We start from the raw sequence: 23,048 nt of genomic DNA, 5'->3' as shown, positions 1-23,048 counted from the left end.
AAGATGTGACAAGCTGTCAGTATTACTGTGCTGTTTGTTATCGTTGAACTCTATGTCATAAGAGTGGCTCCTAGGAATAGAGCCCAATGTTGAACCGGGTTTCTGTCATCACTGGAATTCCCTTCCTGGGATTGAAACTGGACACAAGGCACTGGTGGTCTGTCACTAGTGTAAACTTTTGTCCGTAGAGGTAGTGGTGGATCTTCTTTATTCCCTGTACTAAACTAATGGACTCTTAGTCGATCTGTGTGCCGTTGCATTCTGTGCTCGTTAGTGATCTTGATGCAAATGTAATTGGGCATTCAGATCAGTCTTTCATGGTCTGTGCCAAAACGGTTCCAATGCCATAAGGGGACACATCACATGCCAGTCTGATGGGCAGGGATGGGTCATAATAGGTGAGCTGTTCATCAGATGTTATTAGTCTCTTTGTTTCCTTCAATACTCTTTCTCATCTTTCTGCCCATACCCACTTTGCTCCTGTCTGTAACAGTGCATTCAATGGGTGCAGCACTGTAGCAATGTTTGGGAGAAAACGGTGCTAGTAGTTTACACAGCCCAAGTATGACTTGGGTTGTGACACGTTTTCCGGTTTGGCTGCCTGTAGTACTGCTTCAGTCTTCTCTTGTGACCTATGTAAGCCATGCTTGTCAATGACACTTCCGTAATAAGAGAATTAATTCTTGAAAAGCTCACATTTCTCTCTCTGCATGCAGACTGTACTCACTCAGCCTGGTAAGCACTTCACCAAGGTTCTGAAGGTGGCTCTTCTTCATTTCTGCCAGTCACGATGATGTCATCGAGGTAACATTGTTATCCTAATATCTTGGAGGACTTGGTCCATTGCTCTTTGCCAAATTGCTGGAGCTGATGTGATGCCAAAGACAAGACAATTATACTGGAACGGTTCCTGTGAGTGTTGGTTGTGAGGAACTTCCTGCTTGACTCCTCCATCTCCATTTGCAGATAGGCTTGTGACAAGTCAATTTTTGAAAATCTCTCCCTGCCTGCCAAAGATGCAAAAATGCCTTCTGTTCATGGCAGGGGATACTGCACAGTATGCAGCACCAGGTTGATGCTCACCTTGAAATCCCCGTACTGTATATGTGAACAGCTTCAGCCTTCCCTTCCTTCCTCACCAGGACAATGGGCATAGCCCAATCACTCCACTCAGCCTTAGAGAGAATGTCAGACCCTCCAAGCTCTGCAGCTCAGCATCCACTTTAGGACATGGTACATAAGGCACTGGGTGCACTTTATGGAATCTTGGTGTTGCTGTTTCATCCAGCTCAATTCTGGCCTTCATGCCTTTGATTTTACCAGTTCCCTTCTCATTAGCGTTAAGCAGCTGTGCCGGTCTCTGGTTAGTGCTACCATTTGGGCTGTCGTTACCTGTTGATGTCACACTGAGAGCTTTGATTGAGTGCCAGTCTAGTTGGATTTTTCTCAATCACTCTTATCTGAAAAGTCTGTCCCTCCACTTTTCAACACATTAAGCTGTAGCTGCTGTGTTTTGCCTTTGTATGTCACATTTACTTTCAGCTTGCCTTGGAGACGCTTTTTTGCCTGTGTAGGTCTTTAGCATCACTGATGTCTTTTCTAATGGTAGCTTAGAAAACAGTCTGCTGTAGTTTGCCTTGAAATAATTGACAAAGCTGGCCCTGCATCCAGCTCCATTTTCAGTTTTACACCAGACGCATCTATTGTGATCCATATTAATTTGCAATCTGCTTCAGTAATGCTATGAAGTTCTAGACATAACCTTTGTCAGACTCTGTCATCTGATTCTATTTCACATTCAGTCACTTTGTACATTTTGTTTAATTTTATGTTTGAAAATTTTCACTTGGTGTGGTTTTTCTCTTTGATTGTGTTTTTTTTGGTCTGATTTGCACACTCTATCTATGTGACCTTGTCTGTGACACTTCCTGAAAACTCTTTCTTTCATCCAACAGTCATTTGCGTCACGGGAGGATTTGCCAAATTGATAACATTTTTGCCTTTTTGTATTATTCAGGGACATTTTGTGCATTTCACATTCTAACATCCTTTTCTGTAGTTCTGCTGCATCCTTTACTGCAGTCTCTAATGATACTACAATGGTCAATGCCCGTTCTAAGATTAGGTCTCTTTCTGTCAATGGCTCTTTTGACTGCTTTGACAATGCATTCCACATACAAGCCTGTCCCTTAATGCATCAGAAAGTTCATCTCTAAAGTCACAGTATTCAGAAGGTTTGCGTAATCTGCAATGTATTCTGAAATGCTTTCATCTTTTGACTGATTCCTTTTGTTAATTCTAAATCTTTCAGCTATTATCAGCAATTTAGGGCTTGTGATTTTGTAAAATTTTAACTGTTTCGTTGCACATCTTGCTTGCTGCCTTTTCAGGAGTTACTAAGTTGTGTAAAAAATGTACTTTTTGGCACCTGTTCAGCTATGAAGCGTTGAGATTTTCTTTTCTTCATCCACATCGTCGTTCACATTACAATGCAGTTCAACCCTCTCCATATTCAATTTCCAGTCCTCATTAGTACTATCAAATTCGTCAACTTTCCTGACTAAGGCCATCATCACGTTATCTTCACTTTAACTTAGCTAGCTGTGCGTTTTTCACTGTGTACTGTGCACCATTACTCCTGCACCCCTTTGTTCACATCCATGACTCCATGACTACCTTCTCCGGACTGTTTAACCCTTTCCTCTAGCTTTGTCTCTTGTAAGTTTGTCATCCAATCACTACCGGTGCCGCAGCTGATATTCGCAGACTTTCAGGTTCATACTCGTCGCCAATTTGTCTGTACAACTACATATCAACTAAAATAAAAGCACGAGCACGGAGATGTGAGGTTAAACTGGTATATTCACACTGCAGGGAGAGGGAGAGAGAGCACAGATCAATGTGCATGTTTAGACAACAGATAACTTACATAGGTAAGTTAGCAGCCCATATGGAGTGCTAAGGGGAGTTATTACTCTCAAAGAAATAGATTACAAAGTCTACAAAATGACTTAATTTTAAGCTGTTGCAGCCACTATCTGTAGAACACTCTTTATATTCAATGCTCTATTCCTCTGGACCTATTCAAGCTCTTTAATTTTGTCATTTTGACTTGGAATGAGGTCACACTAAATGCAACAAAAGGAGGTAAAGAGAATACAAAGAAAACTAGTTTTGCAAGTTAATATCCATTGGCCAAGTACAACCAAAACCACCTAAAGGAATTGGATTTGAGTATTTTTTATCATCTGGGGCATCTGTTTCTATGGTCTGCAATGGCCCAAGATTCAATTCATATTTGAGTAAGTTACACTGGAAGTGGGACAATTGTCATGATCATTTAGATGGAGCATGAAGATCAATTTCTTGTGATCTTCAAACTTCTGGTTTTGGATACAAGGTACAATGTTCAAAGTTCAATATGCATTTATTATTCAAGTATGTATACTATATACAACCTTGAGAGGCAGCCACAAAACAAAGAAACCCAATAGAATTCATTAAAACAGACTGCCAGACACCGAATGTGCAGAAAACCCCCAAGTTGTGCAAACCATAAAAATAAGCAAAATAAAATTCAGAACCGAAGCTCACAAAAGTGGGTTCACAGCCATGAAGCCAGTCACAGCCGATCCAGGAGCCTATTAGTTTCAGACCACAGCGTCAGTTTAGCATAGAGATGAGTAAACTTCACTGGGCAGTGAGCCGAATATCAGCCTGCCCTTTACCTCCGGCCCCAAAACCCTGACCTTTTCAATCTGGCCCGGCGCTTAAGTCAGTCGAACAGTGGCCATTCCTCACTCTCAGACCTGGGCCCTGTTGCTTCCATAGGCTTTTGGGCCCAGTACCCAATTCAGTCCATACTCGACCTTTCCAATTTGGCCTAGTGTTTAAATTGGTCACACCTCGGCTTGTTCCTTGCTCTCAGGCTTGGGGCCCCACTACCTCAACTGTGCCTGGTCTTGATTATTTCACTTTGAATCATCCCAAGTTTGCTCCAGCAGCAAAACATTGGCATTTTCTCTTTTCCCAGGCCTGAGCCCCAATGCCTCCCGCCCATTAGCTAGATGACTTCTATACCACACTAAGGCTCCAGAAAGACTAGATGTTGATATGTAAACAGTGAGTTAGAGAACACACCCCAGGGGTCAGAAGTGAAAAGTGTGAGCAGCTTCAAATTCCTGGGTGTCCGAGGATTTATCCTGGACCCAATCACAAAGGAGGCATGTCAGCAGCTCTACTTCATTCGGAGTTTGAGGAGATTCAGTACGTCACTAAAGATGCCTACAAGTTTCCATAGTGAGGGGTGAACAATATTCGGATTGGTTTCACCAGAGTCTGGTACTGAGGCTCCAGTGCACAAGATGACAAGAAACCGAGGAGCGTTGCAGACTCGTCCAACCCTGTCACGAGGACAACCCTCCCCACCACCGAGGACATCTTTAAGAGGCAGTGGCTCAAGAAAGTAACAAGGTGGCGTCCATCTCTAAGGGTGGAGATCATCCAATGCCCTCTTATCGTCATTACCATTGGAGAGGAGGTACAGGAGCCTGTAGTGATTCAGAACAGCTTCTTCCCCTGCACCATCAGATTTTTGAATGGTCCATGAACCCATAAACATTGCCTTGTTATTCCTTTGTTTTTGTACTCTTTCTTTATTTTTGTAATTTATAGTAATTTAATTTCTTTGCACTGTACTGCTGCCATGAAACAAAAAAAAATCACATAACATTGGTAATAATAAATCTAATTCTTATTCTGACAGTATTTTGCCCAATGTAATGTCTGATTTAGATTCAAATGTGATCTGTTCTATCAACATACAATGCCATGTACTTATCTTTAGCTAGGGTGCCTAAGACCTTTACATGGTACTGTATTTGTCAGTGTGGAGCGGAGAGTGAGTTTGTAAATCTGGCCGGAGCAAAGGATGTTGGGAATGGTGAGGGTGGAGTGCCATGGGAGGGGTGTGGGACAGGTGGCAGAATACCAAGGGCATGGTTTGGTGTGGGTACGACACACCCAGCCCTGAGGCACCAGGCAAAGTCGTTTGATTCCAAACAGTTAGTTTATTGATCACTACAGAATGTCTCTCTGCTTCTTCCCACTCCCTCCCCTCGCATTCCCCTTTTCCCAGCCATGATTCCCCTCTTCCTGCCCCCCTTCCCACTCTCAGTCCACAATGGAGACCCATGTCAGAATCAGATTTATCATCACTCACATTTGTCATGTATTTTTTTTTGAGGCAGTAGTAAGTACAGTGCAATGCTTAAGATTGCTACAGTGTTGTACAAAAGTCTTAGGCACCCTAGCTATAAATATGTGTTAGAAGTCTTATAACTTTTGCAATGTAAGTAGCAAAACAAGTAGATGGCATATGACATTCCGTCCTTCCTCGGCTGTGGCACTGAATAGAAGGGTCAGGGAATCATGCCAAAGCTGTATAAAACTATGGTTAGCCACATTTTATGCAGATCTGGTCCTGTCATTAAAGGAAGTATTGGAGAAGGTGCAGAAGGGGTTCTCCAGAATGTATTAGGGTTCTATAAGGAGAGGTAGACGAAGTTGGATTGTTTACTCTGGCGTGTCAGAGGCTGGGGAGAATGTGATAGAGGTTTAAAACATGGGCAGCATAGATGGAATAGTTAGTCAGCCTTTTACCCGGGGTACAAACGTTAAACACTAGAGGACATCGTTTTAAAGTGAGAGGGGAAAAGTTTTAAAGGCAGGTGCAGTCCTTTGCACAGAGAATGGCAGAAGCTGACATGACAGTGTTGTTTAAGGGGCATTTGGACATGAAGGTCATGGAGGGATATAGAAAGGTTTAATTTAGTTTAATCTTCAGCACAGGTTTTGTGGGTTGAAGAGCCACTTCATGTTCTATACTATTCTATATTCTATTGTAAGACCTAGTTTATAATCTCATCCACATTTTTCTATTAAACACTTGCTGCTCATTAAAATTATAACAGGCCTCAAGGCATTCAATAGTTAGAAAACAGAGTGGCATGAAAATTTGACTGTTAAATCTGAATTGGCATCATGTGGGGCACTGGATCTCCCAAGCTGAAAGAAATACCTCCCGGAACGCTGATGTGAAAATGTTGTGGAAACCCATCTCAACCAGCAGTAAATCTGGAAGATCGACCACGTTTGCAGCACTGTTTTCCTGCAATGTAAGTGATTTGATGTTGAGGAATAAGAATTATTTTTTTAAAAAATTGCCTGCCTGCTCTGGTGAAATCTGGGGTGGGTTGTTGATGTGGTAAGAGAGGTTTTTAACCATAAACAGAACTCCATAGGATTTACAGACAGAAATAGGCCATTTGGTCCATCTGATCTCTTCCTCTGTTTGTCCTCCACCTAAGCTCCTTACTAATTTTATTTCCCCTCATTCTCTTTAATAATAATTGGATAATTACTAAGTAGATGCAATCTGATTTGATGCTGAAGTCACTGTGTGGGCATGAGTTCAAAATATTGTAAGAGATACAGGTCTCCCTGATGACCAACTTATACAGAATTTCCAGAACACATTTTTATCTAGAAATAATGAGTGGTGAATCCTAAATTTGAGCGGATTTGTCCAAAATCTATCACAATAAACATTTCAATTCGCCAAGGAGAGTTGCATGGGTGCACACATAAATTCATAAAACCTCAGGAGGCTCAGTTGGAGCAGTCTTCGTTTCTAGCAGACTGTTCAAAACTCACTTTGACAGTAAACTTCCTACTGCCAATTTTAAGAGAAAAATTGCATGATGACTAAACAATCTAATTGTGAAATGCTACCAGCAAGGAATGAATCCAGCCCTGTTCCTCTTGCAAATTGGCGTCCTGGGAACTGTAAGTGTTTATGTGTCCAAAAATAAACAGTAAATTAGCAGCACACAAAGGGGTCCCGAGACTCTCTCGCGCTCTTGTGACTCCCCACAAATCCTGACTGACTAGAATATATGATTCAATAATTTGAACTATTTACAAAGTTCAATTGAAGTTGAAAATTTGTCAAAAAATGTATTTGGGAATAAATGAAAAAGTTTCTTTTGGAAAAATTTTGGGGTCTTTTGTTTATTTGTGTTTCTTCCAATTTTTATTAGACTAATGATTAATATTTATTTACTTTTCAGATTAAAAATAATATACTTGATTTTCAACAGCACTACAGCACCCTAATATACTGTGTAGGATACCACAAAAGAGCTACACAAGCTTAAAAGAGGTAAACAGGAATGGTTTCGTAGTGTACGTTTGGAGATCAGGTAAGTAGCTGCCTCAGAAGGAGGGTAGTCTGAGAATTAGACAATAAATTGCAAGTTAATCTGATTTTATTTTAGTGAATTGAATACAGGCACTCATACAGTACTGTGCAAAAGTCTCAGGCATATATAGGTAGCCAAGGTGCCTGACATTTCTGCAAAGTAACTTATTTGCCAGCGTGAAGAGGAGAGTGGGTTTGTAAATCTGGCAGGAGCAAAGGATGTTGGGAATGGGGAGGGTGATGTGCCACTGGGTGGGGAGGGTGGTGTGGTTTGTGGGACAGGTGGTAGAGAAGGAGTGCCAAGGGGAGGGGGGGTGATGAGAGTACATCCACAAGCTGTCACAGTGGGGGCGTTGGGAATGGACCCAAATGCAAGACACAGACACTGAAGTACAAGGAACAGGACTTGACTAGAGTAGGGATGTGGCAGGATACAAACAAGGAGCAGGGACAAGAACGCAGGCTAAGGTTTGGACTCCGAGCCAGAGACTGGACAAAGACCCAGAACCTGGGTCTTGCCTCGGGCTTGGGCCCCAGAACCAGGCATGGACATGACATGACTGCAGGACTGGAGGCTGGGGTCTTGAGGCTTGAGGTCTTGAGGCTTGGAGACAGGCTTGGGGTCTTGAGGCTTGAGTCCTGCAGGCTGGGGTCTTGATTTTGAAGTGCAGAGGCTTGGGTATGGACTCTGAGCCAGAGACTGGGCAAGGACCCAGAACCTGGGACTTGACTCGGGCTCAGACTCCAGAACTAGGCGAGGGCAAGATGAAGCTACAGGACTGGACAAGGCTTGGATGTGGAACTCCTGGGTAGGGTGAGACACAAGGACAGGTAAAAGCACATGGACAGGACTCGGATAGGACTGGGTGAGGGCCTTCCAGAGACAGGAGCACAGAACACAGAGCCAGGACCCCTCCTTGAGAACAGGACGTAGGGCCAGGACTCACACACATAACAGAGCCAGGACCCCTCCTTGGGAACAGGACATAGGGCTGGGACTCACACACATAACACAGAGCCGGGACCCCTCCTTGGGAACAGGACATAGGGCCGGGACTCACACACGTAACACAGAGCCAGGACCCCTCCTTGGCAACAGGACATAGGGCTGGGACTCATACACAGAACACTGAATATGAAGAGATGGATCCCAACACAAGGTGGTGGCAAACGGCCAGACCCACCTAGCGAAGGCGTGGACACAGAGACAGATCCCAACACTAGGTGGCAGCAAACAGTTGGACCTACCTAGCAAAGGCGTGAACAGAGAGACAATTCCACACAACGAAAGACAGTTCCTTATCTTGACCTAACAAGGCTCCAGTCTTGCTCTGGCAGTAAAACTTCAGCAATACAGGCGGGGTACACAGGCTAGGTGAGCAGGCAGAGAGTCAGGCAAGGTATCCAGGCAGAGAGTCAGGCAAAGGGGGAAAAGACAAGGAGGGGAACAGGACAGTCCAGCAGGGAATCCCTGGTTTGCAGAGGTATTTATGTCTCAGCCCCAAAACGAGAAACATGTGCCCACAACAGAAACTGGGGAAAACCAGAAACCCCGGAACAAGGAACCATGGACCGGACCATGAACCAGAACACAGACTTCATGGATCAGACTATGACACAAGCATCCCTGAGTCACCAGGCAAGGTTATTTGATTCCACACTATCAGTTTATTGATCACTACAGAATGTCCCTCTGGTGCTTCCTGCTTCCTCCCCTCTCCCTTCCAACCAATATTCCCCTTCCCTGCCTCCTTCCCACTCTCAGTCCACAATAGAGACCCATATCAGAATCAGGTTTATCATCACTCACACATGTCATGAAATTTGTTTTTTTTTGTGGCAGCAGTACAGTACAATACATAAAATTACTACAGCACCGTGCAAAAGTCTTAGGCACCTTAGCAGTGCCTAAGACCTTTGCACAGTAGTATATGCTCTTGATTGTTCCACATTTTTATACCTCCTTGAAATTAATCCTCAGCAGAAATTCTGTCTTGGATGTTGCTCCCTGCTGAAGTCAGAAACTCTAATAATTTTAATTTAAAATAAGTTTAATAAAAGTCCTTGTTTCTAAAATTGAAAACATTCATATTCTAACTGTTTTATCTGTTCTTATAAGGGAAAACTTAAAACATTGTATAAGTAAGTTAAGATTTGGTCTAAAACAGATGGACAATTTGGTCAGTACTCTACGAACACTCATTCCACTTTGAGGGGAATTGCAGGTATGATGTGTAGTTCAGAAAGCATCAATGGAAGGGAATAACCAGTCAGTGTTTTGAGCCGAGACCCTTCAGCAGGACTGGAAAGGAAGGGGAAAGAAACTGGAACTAGAAGAGAGAAAGGAATATAAACTGGCAGATGGTAGGTGAAGTCAGGTGAGGGGGACGTTGGGTGGGTAGAGTGGGGAGCGGGGGTGGTGAAGTGAGAAGCTGGAAGTGTGATAGGTGGAAAAGGTAAAGCAATCCTCTACCTGTGAGTTGTTGGGATCATCTACCGTATCTGGTGGACCTGTTGCAGACTCTTCTACACCAGTGAGACCTGATGTAAATTAGGGGACTACTTTATCGAGCACCTTCACTCCATCCACAACATGATGGATTTCCTGGTGGCCAACCATTTTAATTCCACTCCCCATTCCCATTCCGACATGGCAGTCCATGGTCTCCTCTACTGCCATGATGAGGCCACCCTGAGGTTGGAGGAGCAACACCTCATATTCCATGTGGGTAGCCTCCAACATGAAGGCATGGACATCGATATCTCAAACTTCTTGTAAGTTCTCTCCCCTTACCCATCTGTTCTCGCTTTTTCCCATTCCGGCTCACCTCCTACTCCTTCCCTTCTCCTCACCTGCCTATCACCACCTTTTGATGGCCCTCCTCCTTCCCTGTCTTCCATGGTCCACTCTCCTCTCCTATCAGATGTCTTCAAGGCCCACACCAAAGATTTGAACATATAAATCAGGCTACTCCTCTTGAGCAAATGTGAGAAGGTACCAAACTGTCAGGCAGCTGCTTTTCGATGAGATATTAAAAGAAACCTCAGTTTTCCCCTCAGTTTGGTATAAAAGATTCCATGGTATACTTGAAGAAGTGCAGGGGGTTTCTGCTGGTGTTACAGCCAACATGTACAGTACTGTGCAAATGCCTCAGGCACATATACAGTATGTAGCTCGGGTACCAAGACTTTTGCACAGTACTGTATTTGTCAATGGGGAGTGGAGAGAGCGAGTTTGTAAATCTGGTGGGATCAAAGGATGTTAGGAATGGTGAGGGTTGAATGCCACGGGAGGGGTGTGGGACAGGTGGCAGAGAAGGAGTGCCAGGGGCCAATAGAGACCCATATTGCAATCAGGATTATCATCACTCACGTATTTCATGAAATTTGATTTTTTTGCAACGTCAGTACAGTACAGTTAAATTACTACAGTACTGTGCAAAAGTCTTGAGGAACCCTAACTATATTAAAAACAATGTCTGGGTTTCAAAAGTATTTCCACTGGTTGTGAAACATTTTGAAATGGCCTGGGGTTGTGAAGGGTCAAAGTAAATTTATTATCAAAGTACACGTATGTCACCATATACAAGCCTGAGATTCATTTTCCTGTGGGTATACTTAATAAATCCAAAGGATAATCACCATAACAGAATCAATGAAAGACTGACCAACTTGGGCGTTCAGCCAGTGTGCAAAAGACAACAAACTGCAAATACAAAAAGAAAGAAGTAATAGTAATAATAATAAATAAGCAATAAATAATGAGATGAAACGTCCTTAAAAGTGAGTCCATAGGTTGTGGGACCATTTCAATGATGGGGCAAGTGAAGTTCAGTGAAGTTCAAGAATCTGATGGTTGAGGGGTAACTGTGACTGAACTTGGTGGTGTGAGTCCTGAAGCTCCTGTACCTTCTTCCTGATGGTAGCAGTGAGAAGAGAGCATGGCCTGGGTGGTGGAGGTCCCTGATGATAGATGCTGCTTTCCTGTGACAACGTTTGATGTAGATGTGCTCATTAGTGGGGAGGGCTTTCCGTGTGATGGTCTGAGTTGTATCCACTACATTTTGTTAAATTTTCCATTCGAGGGCATTGGTGTTTCCATACCAGGCTGTGATGCAGCCTTCTCATTAGTTATATCATCTTTATGAGAATAAAAGACCTGGGAAGAGGAATAGATCACCCAGACCCAGGGTCTGCTCAACCATTCAGGAAGGTTGTAGCACAACATCAGGTCAGCTCTACATCCCAATTCCTTCCTTGCCTTTGCTTCATCTTGTGTCCAAAATCTACTAATCTCATTAATTGACACCAAGGATGAGGAGATTCCAAATATTTACATCCCTCTGAGTCAAGTATCTTTCCCCCTTCTCATTCAGTAGGAGGCCTCCTATCCTGAGATTGTGACTGATATTTTGAAGCTCTCGACCTGAAACATAGACTGTCCATTTTCCACCACAGACGCCACCTCTTTGAGGCATCCATGTCTCAAAAAGGCAGCACCTAACATTAAGGACCTCCATCACCCAGGACATGCCCTCTTCTCATTGCTACCATCAGGGAGGAGGTACAGGAGCCTGAAGACACACACTCATTGATTCAGGAACAGCTTCTTCACCCCAGTCATCAGATTTCTGAATAAACATTGAACTGTGTGTGAACAGTACCCACTTGTCTCAGATGTAGAAATGGGTGATCTTGTGGTGAAGGAGGCATGGTCAGAATCAAGATTGAGAATGTTTCAGTCACACACAATTGCCAGGTAGTGCAATGTGCTAAAGAGGGATTTTGTTACAGGAGAAAAAGCAAATGTTTTGAACTACCAAATAGTTATTTGGAGGAAAACCTCTGTTCTCCTGGTCTTTCATGTTTGCCAAACAGTTTGATGATTTAGAGAGTCATAGAGTCATAGAAAAGTACAGCACAGATACAGGTCTTTTGGCCCATCTAGTCCATGCTGAACCATTTAAAATGCCTATCCTTGTCAACCTGCACTGGGACCATAGCCCTCCATAGCCTTACCATCCATGCACCTATCCAAACTTCTCCTAAATGCTGAATTTGAGCTTGCATGCACCACATGCTCAGACAGCTCATTCCACACTCTCCGAATGAAGAAATTTCCCCTTATGTTCCCCTTAAAATCTTCACCTTTCACATTTAACCCATGACCTCCAGTTGTAGTCTCAGCCAACCTCAGTGGAAAAAGCCTGCTTGCAATGACCCTATCTAAACCCCTCATAATTTTGTATCCCTTTTGTGGGGAATGAGTTCAGAACGAGCTCTGCTCAGATGGAACCAGGTGGATATTGGCTGAAGACACTGGAGACAGTAAGTGTATATGAAATTGGAGGCGGCCAAGGATTCATCTTTTGGACTGAAATTTTCAAGGCTCATCTGTAATCAGGTACCTCTGAAGACTGAGTGGCTGGATATGAAGCTCATGGCATGCTCTCCAGCAGGAGCTGAGGAAACCAACTCAAGAGAAGAACTTCTCCTCGTCTCAGCAGTGGTAGGAACCTTACAGAAACCTCTCCTCATACTTCTATAACCTCTTCTGACATGCTGTGGCGCTGCCATTGCCCAGAACAGCACCTAACCTGGACCCAGCATCTCGACACAGCCATAAAGAAGGCAAGATGGTGGCTATACTTCATTAGGAATTTGAGGAGATTTGGTATGTCACCAAAAACACTCACAAATTTCTACAGATGACCATGGAAAGCATCCTAACTGGCTGCATCAGCATCTGGTATGGGGTGGGCCACTGCTCAGGCTAATGCAGAGAGCTGTAAAATTGATGAAGGGCACTAGCCTCCGTGGTAGCCTGGACATCTTTAAGGAACGGTGCCTTTAAAAGGCATTGTCCATCATTAAGGACGCCCATCACCCAGGTCACGCCTTGTTCTCATTTTTACCATCAGGAAGGAGGCACAGAAGCCTGAAGGCACACATTCAATGACTCAGGAACAGCTTCTTCCCCTCTGCCATCTGATTTCTCAATAGAGATTGAAATCATGAACACTACCTCAATACTTTCTTATTTCTATTTCTTTTTTGTACCGTGGCCTCGAAGTTAACATATTTCACAACCTACAGCAGGGATATTAAACCTGATTCTGATTCAGAGCAGACAGACCTGCTGAAAACTGGGCAGTGATCATTTCATCGTCAACGGCAAAATGATAATCCACCACAATTTGTAGCCTCAATGACCAGTGTATTCTCATTACATTCTTACACCATTATGAAGAACACACGATGATGCCGGTGAAGTACAGCTTTAAGCAAATGCTGGGGAGTGGAAGCTGGATTCTCTGAACAGGTTTCAGTGATCGTAGGGCTAATGGATCAGATCAAAGCTCCACGGGGCCAGTAGATCAGATTGAAGCTCCACAGGACTCAGTGATCGCAGGACCAGTGGATCAGATTGAAGCTCCACAGGACCAGTAGATCAGATTGAAGATCAACAGGGCTCAGTGATCACAGGGCCAGTGGATCAGATCGAAGCTCCACAGTCCTGCGTGTCCAGTTGTAAATGATGGTGCATAGGAATTCTCCAAAAGAATGCACCCCTGCAAGGACAATGTGGTGCAATGTGGTGCTCTGTCCACCAGAGAAAGCAGGATCTCCCAGTGGCCACACATTTTAATTCCACATCCCATTCCCATTCTGACATGTCTATCCACGACTTCCTCTACTGTAAAGATGAAGCCACACTCAGGTTGGAGGAACAACTTATATTCTGGGTAGCCTCCAACCTGATGGCATGAACATCGACTTCTCTAACTTCCGCTAGGCCCCACCTCCCCCTCGTACCCCATCTGTTACTTATTTTTATGCACACATTCTTTCTCTCACTCTCCTTTTTCTCCCTCTGTCCTTCTGAATATACCTCTTGCCCATCCTCTGGGTCCCCCCCCCCCTTGTCTTTCTTCCCGGACCTCCTGCCCCATGATCCTCTCGTATCCCCTTTTGCCAATCACCTGTCCAGCTCTTGGCTCCATCCCTCCCCCTCCTGTCTTCTCCTATCATTTTGGATCTCCCCCTCCCCCTCCCACTTTCAAATCTCTTACTCACTCTTCCTTCAGTTAGTCCTGACGAAGGGTCTTGGCCTGAAACGTCGACTGCACCTCTTCCTAGAGATGCTGCCTGGCCTGCTGTGTTCACCAGCAACTTTTATGTGTGTTGCAAGTATAATAGTCAGGTTGTTCATTCCTCATGATAACAAGGAATAGCTCACACCACTGGCTACGTCAAGGTAGGCACCATTCAGTTTCTTAGGAGTCAGAGCAACTGTAATAACCACATAAACCTTTGACCATAAGGGAAGACTTGACTTACTTACTGCCCGTTATGCCACTGGCATTTAGGGCAGCAATGAAGGTCGTCCATCTCTGGTGGTGCTCAGGGCTTCCTTCAGCGCGTCAATAGCTTCCTCTCGGTTTTCACTACTGTCCGTATTGCAGGTCCTGGAAGGAGACTCAGGAATACTGTCACACTCAGATGACGAAGGATTCTTCATTACTGTTTCCATAACAATTTTGTTTTACCAGTCAGGGTTGTTAGCCCTGAGATGATTCCCTGAGCCTGGAGGACCAGTGGACCACTCTTGGTCTGGCCTCTACCTTTTAACCTGTTTGGCCTGGGTGACCCTACCAAAAGCCAGGCAAAAAGCCCTGACTCCTGCCAGCAGCCAGTAGCTTTCCAGGTGACTGACACATAGATAGATACATAGAGATAGATCGATAAATAGATAGATATGTTATTGATCCCAAAGGAAATTACAGTGTCACAGTCGCATTATAAATGCACAGATATACAAAATATAGAAGAGAAATAATAAAGAATAAAAAAAAAGTTACCTCAAACAGTCTAACGGGGGCGGGGGGGGGGTGGGGGTCATCACTTCCCTGGCTATACGTTGACTCATTATAGAGCCTAATGGCCAAGGGTAAGAATGACCTCATATAGTGTTTTTTGGAGCAGCACAGTTGTCTTAGTCTATTACTAAAAGTGCTCCTCTGTTCAGCCATGGTGGCATGCAGAGGGTGAGAAACATTGTCCAGAATTGCCAGGATTTTCCAGAGGGTCCTCTGTTCTACCACGGCCTCCAGTGTGTCCAGTTTGACTCCTATGACAGAGCCAGCCTTTCTAATCAGTTTATTGAGCCTGTTGGCAGCATCCATGTTGAAGACACACTACTGCATTTAAGATTGAACTGGCGACAACAGACTGGTGGAACATGTGAAGGAGAGGCCTGCATACTCCAAAGCACCTCAGTCTCCTCAGGAAGTAGAGGTGACTCTGGCCCTTCCTGTACACAGCCTTTGTGTTAGCGCTCCACTCAAGTCTGTCATCCAGGTGCACCCCCAGGTACTTGTAGGTCCTCATCACATCCACGTCCTCACTATTAATAGTAACAGGGAGCAGTGTAGGCTCAGTCTTCCTAAAGTCCATCACCATCTCCTGTGTCTTACTGATGTTGAGGTGCAGATGATTCAGCTTGTACCATTTGACAAAGTCCTCCAACAGTGCCCTGTATTCATCCTTCCATCCTCCCTTTATAAACCCAACTATTGCTGAGCCATCAGAGAATTTCTGCAGATGACATGACCGTGTTGTATCTAAAGACCGAGGTATACAGGGTAAACAGGAAGGGAGCCAATACAGTCCCCCCGTGGGACCTCAATGCTGCTTATAGCCATGTCTGACACAGCTCTGAAGCCGCACAAACTGTGGTCTGCCAGTCAGGTAGTCCATCATCCGGGATACAATGGAAGAGCCAACCTGCATTGAACGGAGCTTTACCCTCAGTAATGAGAGCTATTTGGTATTGAAGGCACTTGATAAATCAAAAACATGATCCTCACAGTACTGCCCTACTTATCCAGATGGGAGTAGGCTCTGTACAGCAGGTAGATGACAGCATCATCGAGTCCAATGTGCTCCTGGTAGGCAAACTGCAGGGGATTGAGGGCTGATCTGACCAGGGGTCGGAGGTGAGCCAGGACCAGCCTCTCTAGGGTTTTCATGATGTGTGAGATCAGGACCACTGGACAGTAGTCATTCAAAGCTTCGGTTGGTCCTTCCTGGAAACTGGGACCATACATGATGTTTTCACACAGCTGGGACCCTTTCCAGGCTGAGACTCAGATTGATAATGTGCTGGAGAACTGCACACAGCTGCTCAGCACACTCCTTCAGGACCTTGGGGTTCACACCATCCGGTCCCAATGCTTTGCCATGTCTGTGTTTCCCCAGAGCATTTAAACCTCCAAACTACGACAAGGCTGTAGTCCTCTTGCAAGAAGGGAAAATCACAAGCTTTCTCTTCAGTGGAAACTGAGCTATCTAATTCCACCAGCTTTTCCACCATCTCCAAAAAACTTGATGTAATGCTACTCTCTTTGTTTACCTAGCTAACTGGAGCCCTCGCATCACTCTGGATTCTAGTTTGTCATGTATACATCAAAAACGTACAGTGAAATGCATCCGGGTTGTCGGGGGTTGCTGGGTAGTGAGGTCGAAGGGCTATTAGGCCTGATTCTGCGCAGTTTGCATCACTGCTCCGATGCCATGTCCTGGCAGAGGTGTGTACAATTTACGTAATGCTCGCCAAGGCAGCTTTTACCAGCCAGAGAACAAGGGCAGCAAGTATTGAACAAATTATCTGATATGTTCATGCAGCAAATCACCCACCAACTTGTTCCAGCAACTTTATTGCCACTGTGCTGGAACTCTCCACCTCTCAGCACAGTCACCAGCATCTCACTGCAGTTCGGGGGTGGGGGGGGGGTTTGCCTTCAGAATCTCACTGCAGTTTGGGGGGGGGTTACCTTCAGAATCTCACTGCAGTTTGGGGGGGGGTTACCTTCAGAATCTCACTGCAGTTGGGGGGGTTACCTTCAGAATCTCACTGCAGTTTGGGGGGGGGGTTACCTTCAGAATCTCACTGCAGTTTGGGGGGGGTTTACCTTCAGAATCTCACTGCAGTTTGGGGGGGTTTACCTTCAGAATCTCACTGCAGTTTGGGGGGGGTTTACCTTCAGTATCTCACTACAGTTTGGGGGGGGTTTACCTTCAGAATCTCAATGCAGTTCAGTGGGTGGGGTTTACCTTCAGTATCTCACTGCAGTTTGGGGAAGTTTACCTTCAGTATCACAATGCAGTTTGGGGGGGGGGGTTTACCTTCAGAATCTCACAGCATTTTGGGGGGGTTTACCTTCAGTATCTCACTGCAGTTCGGTGGAGGGGGGGTTTATCTTCAGTATCTCACTGCAGTTAGGGAGGAGTGTTTATCTTCAGTATCTCACTGCAGTTTGGGGGGGATTTACCTTCAGTATCTCACTGCAGTTAGGGGGGAGGGTTTATCTTCAGTATCTCACTGCAGTTTGGGGGGAGGGTTTATCTTCAGTATCTCACTGCAGTTTGGGGGGGATTTACCTTCAGTATCTCACTGCAGTTTGGGAGGAGGGTTTACCTTCAGTATCTCACTGCAGGTTGGGGGGGTTTACCTTCAGTATCTCACTGCAGTAGATCAAGGAGGTATTTGGCTCTCAATTGTTCAGGAGTAGCATACCGGTGTCAGGACAGGCAGCTGATTCAGACATGTGCTGTATTTCTGGATGAAACAGAGTGTCAATGAAAACCCGAAAATGCAGCTGATCTTGTCAGGGATGAAATGATATGTTTTATTTTTATTGAAGAGTCATAATGATGGCTGATTTGAATGTTCTCAGTGGGGAGTGATGAATCTTTGTGAGAGATCTGCAAAGACAAAGATGCTCATTCCTCCAAGATGCAGCACAGAGCGTCATAGGAAGTCATTCCTGCCTGTGGCCATCAAACTTTACAACTCTTCCCTTGGAGGGTCAGACACCCTGAGCCAATAGGCTGGTCCTGGATTTATTTCATAATTTACTGGAATAATTTACATATTACTATTTAACTATTTATTACTATTTTCTATTACCATTCTATTACTATTTATTATTTCTATGACTATTAATATTTACTAATAATAATATTACTATTACTATTTCTATTGCTATTTATTATTTATGGTGCAACTGTAACGAAAACCAATTTCCCCCGGGATCAATAAAGTACAACTATGACTTAAATGAATTGCTGAGCATGATCTGTCTCAAAAAAATACTGTGTCATATGTTACGGCAATTTCATTCCTTGTCAAAGACTCTGCTGACAGCTTGTAGTTTAGCATTTTAGAATCAACTTCAACCAAGTTCTCTACAAATAATTATTCAGATGCAAGGCTTCTGGCAAGTGGTTTTAGTGTTGTATTTCAGAAACACTTTGTAAGTATATTTGTGGCAGTGTTATATTTCAAGCACATGTTCAATTAATAGTATGTTTGTTTCATAGTGCCGCACTGTTTGAAACATTCTTTATACTGTATACGGGGAAGAATGCTATAGGGATCAAAGTGGACTTCACGCATTTTGATGTATTTCAGTAACTTCACAGTTTATCATTTCACAATATGCTGACTGGTGTGTACAGATAAGTAATTGCCTGGAATTAAGCCTGTTAAAAAATATAGACCCCACATCTGGATCATTTATCTTCCTTTGTGTAACTCATTATAATGAAGTTCTCCTTTGTGCCAAAATGGTAGCATTAAAATAAAAGGAGATTACTCACATTAGCTAGGTGTGTCAGGGTGGCACTTTGTGACACTGGTCCGTACAATCGCAGAATGGAAGAATGTAATGTGGGTTATGAACAAAACAATGTTTGTGCCTGTGAAAAATAAGACCCACGGTAGATAGGTGTGTCATAGTGTCACAGAAGACTGCAACACAGAACCAGGCCATTCAGCCCATCTAGTCAGTGTCAAATCATTAACTACCTAGTCCCATCAACCTGTACCGGGACCATCTCCCTCCTACCCCTCCCTACCCGAATTTCTCTTGAATGCTGAAATCAACCCCACATCCACAACTTGTGCTGGCAGCTTGTTCCACACTCTCATTACCCTCTGAGTGAAGAAGTTCCCCCTCATATTCATCTTAAATATTTTACCTTTCACCCTTAACCCATGACCTGTAGTTGTAGTCTCACCCAACTTCAGTGAAAAAGCCTGCTTGCATTTACCCTATGTATATCCCCATAATTTTGTAAACTGCTATCAAATCTCCCCTTAATTTTCTACATTCTAGGGTATAAAATCCTAACTTATTCAATCTTTCCCTATAACTTAGGTCCTTAAGTCCTGGCAAAATCCAAATAAATTTTCTCTGCTCTCTTTCAATCTTATTTACATCTTTCCCTTATGTAGGTGACCACAATACTCCAAATTAGGCCTTACTAATGGATCACTCTTTCTCTCTCTAGTTGGGACTTCTATTATTAAGGAAACTTTCCTGAACACATTCGACAAGCTCTTTCCCACCCTGCCTTTTTACAGTATGGGAATCCCAGTCAATATGTGGAAAGCTAACATCGCCTACTATCACAACATTATGTTTCTTGTAGCAGATTGTGATCTCTCTACACATTTGCTCCTCTAAAACCTGTGGACTGCTGAGTGGCCAAGGCATTTTTGCAGCAATACATTTTGGTTCCAAAGTATATCCTAATTTGTTTATTTTTTAATTAGCTCATTTTAAAATGGTGAGTTTATGATAATTTTTCACATAGGCCTGTATGAAGTTGGGGATGGTAGGTTTGTTTGTTTCACTTCATAGAAGAACTGACCTCTTTTTGTTAATGACTGGAGTCATTACCTTCTAACTGTAAGTACATTTTGTATATTATAGGAATGATATACCAGATATAGGTATAGAAGAGATTAGATCATATAGACCAGGGTGCAATTAAATTCACACAACATAGAACAGTACAGCATACTACGGACTCTTTGGCCCATGGTGCACCAACCTGTTAACCTACTCCAAGATCTATCTAATGTTTCCCTCCTGCATAGCCCTTTATTTTTCTTTCATCCACATGTCTGGCCAAGAATATCTTAAATGTCCATAATGTACCTGCCTCTACTTCCACCCAAGATCCCTCCGTTCCTCAACACGGCTATGAATCCTGCTGCTAATCTTGTACTCTGCCTTCACGTTTGATATTCCAAAGTGTATCACTTCACACTTTTCTGGATTGAGCTCCATCCTGCACCTTCCCACCCAATGCTGCATCTTACTAATATCCCATTGTAACCCCAAACAACCTTCGACGCTATCCACAGCTCCACCAACCTTCATGCCACCTGCAAGTTTACTAACTCACCCTTCCACTTCTTCAACCAGGTCATTTATAAAATTCAAAAAGAGCAGGGTTTCCAGAACAGATCCCTGCGGAACGCCACTGGTCACCGACCTCCAGGTAGGGTGCACTCCATTTACTGCCACCCTCTGCCTTGTGTGGGCAAGCTAGTTCTGAATCCCTGTGTCCAAGTTTCCCTGGATCCCGCGTCTCATGACTTTCTGTATGAGCCTTACTGTATTTACTACATCCACTGCTCTACTTTCACCAATTTTATCACTTCCTTGTAAAATTCAATCGAGTTCGTGAGGCAGGACCTGCCCTTCACAAAGACATAGTAACTGACTCTAATCAACCTTTGCTTCTCCAAATTCTCGTAAGCCCTGTCTTTAAGAATTCTCTCCAATAGTTTGCCCACCATTGACATAAAACTCCTTGTTGTATTTGTTATCAGTGTGTATCCTGTTTATTATTTCATTGAATAAACAGAATAATGGCAATAATAAATAACAGAAATAAATAAAACAGAATGGCACAAAGATTAAGCAGTAATCTGATTTTGCCAAGCTTTGCTTTTGAATCCTGGAAATTGTAGTAGATGGCAGCATCGAAAGAAGGAGGAAGTGCAGTTGGAGGTTCTTTGGAAGTTATTTGAAGTCCAGGGAAAGAACAAATTGGAAAATGAGCAAAGAGTCTTGATTTCTCAGCTGGGGGAATGTGTAGGAACATGTTTTTGGAAGCTAGAAGAGGCATAGGACCCATGGTCATTCGTTGTACAGATGGGGCTCTGTACAATGTGACTATGGTAGTCCAGATCACGTAAACCCCATCATAAAACTCTGCCCTTTACTAAAATTTAACAGTAACATTATAAAGAGTCATTTCCTCTCTTCAAGTCTATTAGACAAGTTAATTAACCTTAAATTGGATTTATAATTGTTATTCCAAATTATCCACAAAGGAATGTTCTTAAACTATGAATGCATAAATCTAATTTTTGTCCTTAATTTATGTCATGGTATGAACATTAAATTCATGCTCAGCTCCTGCTAGTTACTAACCCTGGGCCTGCCATTAGACATCTTGACACAATCTGGGTGCCTGCATTCGGTCAAATGGAGGACACTCACTGCTGGATCTTACCCCAGGATGATTGGGTTAGTGGTGTTCCTGAAAGTTGTGAGAAAATTGGTCACTTTTTCAAACAGGTCTTTATGCGAGTGGATTAAGAAGGAAAACCTCAGCAACACTAGATTCCAGGGACACATCCTTGAACTGGTATAGCATACTACTGATACATGCAACATCTAGGTCCTGTGCTGTTTGACAGATGATTAAAAAAGTGAGGACCTGCTTAACCCAAAGACACCTGCCCAGATTACAATGATTTTATGCTGTTTTCAGGATGCATATTGAGTCTTATTGTGCAGGCATCTCTGTGTGAACTTTAAAAGGACTTTCATGATCATGAATAAAAATATTGATTGAACTAATACCCTGATGCCATAAAACTTCAGAAAATGGCTTGTGAGAAAGCAAAGGGCCTTCAGGGAGCTGGCATTTAGCCAAAGTGTTAATATAAAACTCTTAACAAATGTTAACAGCTGTGAAAAAGAAGAGGAAATCTGTGTACTTAAATGAGGAAGTGAGAAATAAACTGTGCTAGATTTACAGTGGGAGACAAGTTTTCCTGTGGCAGGGCTCATAAACAATCTGCAATAAAACATATTGTGGTGAGCACAGGGGAAACACCATCTGTCAACTGAACTAAATGAGCTGAATCTTTAACTATGGAATTTCCTTTCCTGCTTCTTGAAATATAAGTATTTCTGCACTAGGTTATTGTTGTAATGTAAGATTTTTTTTTATTTTTCAGTTGTCCTTGTCACAGGCAAGATTGGCATTTATTGCTCTCCTTTGGTGATAAGGACAAGGCAGCAGTGGGTGTTCCTGAAGAAGTAAACTTCACACCAATTAATGACCATCTTCAACAAGAAATTATGATTATTTAGAGGACAACAGGATAAACGTGGTCAAATGGGACTAGCTCAGATTGACATCTTGTTATCACGAATGAGTTTGGTTGAAGAGCCTATTCCCACTCTGTATAACTCTGTAACTCCATAAAAAAGAGTCCAAAAACCTACATTCAATAGCATTATCTTTACTTAGTTCCATAGCATCAATCTCCTGGCAGAATCCATTGACCCGAAACCTAACTGGACCACTCACATGCAAGAGTAGGTTGAGACTGGTTAACTTTCTGAATCCTGAACATCTTTCTACGATCTATTAGGTATGACGCAGGAGTGTGATGTACAGACATGCTTATTGTTTGGATGGATTAGCTTTGTTCAAACAAATTCAAAGGGCCAGGGAAATACAAGTGACTAATTAGTACCCCATCCACCATCCTAGACATTTATTTCCTCTACCATTGTGCTCTAAAACCACTTAGAAAAAACACTATTCATTCACCTAGCCTGACAGTATCTTCTAAACCTGAAATCTCTACCACAGGGAGATCTATCTCCATTATCAAAAGGCGCAT

This window comes from Mobula birostris, chromosome 3 (assembly GCF_030028105.1).
Source record: "Mobula birostris isolate sMobBir1 chromosome 3, sMobBir1.hap1, whole genome shotgun sequence".
NCBI lineage: Eukaryota > Metazoa > Chordata > Chondrichthyes > Myliobatiformes > Myliobatidae > Mobula > Mobula birostris.
This window is presented reverse-complemented; position numbering follows the sequence as displayed.